Consider the following 2,500-nt stretch of genomic DNA (forward strand, 5'->3'; position numbering starts at 1 on the left):
TCGCTTTTAAAGCTGCGTGAGTCTGACACCCTACTCTGTGTGGCGATAGCGCACACACGAGCGTGGGACGAATGACCGCTGCCAGAGCCGGCTGTGAGTCCCGCTCTATTTATCGAGTTCGCGTATGACATAGAGCACAAAACGTCGCCGCATGCGTGTTCGTTGACGAACACGTATATTCGAGAGGACCGGCTGCGTAGCTCGCGTAAAGCTGTGTGCGATTCTGACACTCTACTCTCTGTGTGGCGATAATACAGTGCACAAGAGCTTGGGACGAACGATCGCGCACGGCCAGAGCCGGCTGTGAAGTCCGCTAGTATCGAATAATCTTTCTCCGTGCACAATTGGAAATGTGTTTCGAGAGGACCGGCTGCGTAGCTCGCGTAAAGCTGTGTGCGATTCTGACACTCTACTCTCTGTGTGGCGATAATACAGTGCACAAGAGCTTGGGACGAACGATCGCGCACGGCCAGAGCCGGCTGTGAAGTCCGCTAGTATCGAATAATCGTTCTCCGTGCACAATTGGAAATGTGTTTCGAGAGGACCGGCTGCGTAGCTCGCGTAAAGCTGTGTGCGATTCTGACACTCTACTCTCTGTGTGGCGATAATACAGTGCACAAGAGCTTGGGACGAACGATCGCGCACGGCCAGAGCCGGCTGTGAAGTCCGCTAGTTATCGAGTTCATTCTCCAATAAGAGAGAGGAGGAGGAGAAGTGTCGGGATCCAGTATCGGGTTGTCTATGATCCCCGTCGTTTTCTGAATTCTCCTCCTGTGTTTTCCACTTTAAAGGTTTTTCAATGTATTTTCCGCCCGGCCGTCGGATACGTGTGCGCATTGCAATCGCGTACTCGCGACGGTTTCCGTTTCTACGGACGATCGTGTGTCGTCCTTAAAAACGACGCCTGAATCTCCTTCGCGCGCTGGTTGGAGCTTTCAGGTATCGGCGTTCTTATGAACCGCAGAACAAGAGACATAATTATATATTGATTATAAATCAAATTATACGATTACCCTGAACGGTGGATCACTTGGCTCGTGGGTCGATGAAGAACGCAGCTAATTGCGCGTCAACGTGTGAACTGCAGGACACATGAACATCGACATTTCGAACGCACATTGCGGTCCACGGATACAATTCCTGGACCACGCCTGGCTGAGGGTCGTTTACGTAACCAAATACTGCTTGCGTTGCTCTTGTAAGTCCCCGCCGTCGCTTACCTCTCCATGTCGAATTTTGTGGAGGGCGCAAAGAGCGTTTCTGAGTCGGGTTGCAAAGATGCTACGTACGAGCGAACGATGGACGTTTCGTCGGCGTTTGACGCGGTTCTGTGAAAATTGCAAATTTTACATTGCGTCTAACGGTTTCGTGAGAAGAAGGAAATAGGAATGGGTATCGCATTCGGACTTGCGTGAGTGTTTTGCGGCGTCGTGAGTCGTATTTTCAATACGACCGCCCGTGAACACCGCTCCGACGATCGAAATCTCTCTCTCCTCTCTCTCTGGAACGATTCGCATTGCGGAAGAAGCGTTTCACTCTCGAACATTTTACGCGCTCCCGACGTCGTCTGAAATGATGCGTATACGAAAGGTATAAGAGTCTCAAGAGACTACAGTGAATGGACACAAATAAAGAAAGAGATACCGGACACCCGTGTAAAATCTGTGTGCGCAACTGTGGCGTGCAACGTAAGCCCCAGGGAGATGATATATAAAATAAAATACGTCTGTGCGTGGATGTGTCTCTCTACACATAATTGCGGCGGAGGGTCGTCGTTGCCAGCGACTTCGACAAACATATTCTTAGAGTTCGCGAGACAGTGGTCTCTCGTTCTACGAACGCTTTGATGACTGATGGACATAGCAACATTTGGCATTGTGCGGGATGCGCACGCGTACTTGTATCGGGTCGAATAATTTCCCCGTCGTCGCGTGTCCTCGCTAATCCGTTGCGGATTCCATCGCCACGTTCGTTGAATTGAATGACGACCGAGATCTCGTGTCTCTTTGGTTTGATCGATGATATCGCGTCGTGCAGCGTTTCTGTACCCCCGTGTGTCTAGTGTAGTAGAGAAACCCCACCGGGTGTTGAAAATATATATATATATATACTCCTCTATGGAGTGGCTTTCGAACATCGTTGTCACCACAACGTGTTGTCACGCAGAGCACGAGAAGGTGAAGGTGAAAACAAACCTTTGTCGGTCGCCCCATGTCTTTTTTTCTTCATTGTCGATCGCGAGACCGCGCGATCTGTCGGTCGTCCAGTCCCCGGAAGTTCTTTTCGACGGACGTTAAAGTTAACCGGCCGATCGTCTAGCGAGAGTTTCCGATCGACGAACAAAATGAAGAAATCTCTATATATACATTATATAGAGAAAAGAAGACACTTTGGTGTGGCGCATAAGATATATGGTTTTGTTTTTTTTTTTTTTTTTTTGTGCTCCTCTGTACGTTCTCGCGTACTTTTAATGCTTTCGGTGAAATATACGAAACATTTT

General features: G+C 49.2%; 1 non-coding gene across 1 annotated transcript; it reads left to right on the forward strand.

The window, feature by feature from the left end:
• Positions 1 to 1,010: 1,010 nt before the first annotated feature.
• Positions 1,011 to 1,165, forward strand: LOC143364392 (5.8S ribosomal RNA). Its single transcript, XR_013084104.1, has one exon. It is a non-coding gene; the product is annotated as a 5.8S ribosomal RNA (ribosomal RNA).
• The last annotated feature ends 1,335 nt before the right edge of the window (positions 1,166 to 2,500 follow it).

The sequence above is a fragment of the Halictus rubicundus genome, unplaced genomic scaffold (genome assembly GCF_050948215.1).
Source record: "Halictus rubicundus isolate RS-2024b unplaced genomic scaffold, iyHalRubi1_principal scaffold0505, whole genome shotgun sequence".
Classification (NCBI taxonomy): Eukaryota; Metazoa; Arthropoda; class Insecta; order Hymenoptera; family Halictidae; genus Halictus; species Halictus rubicundus.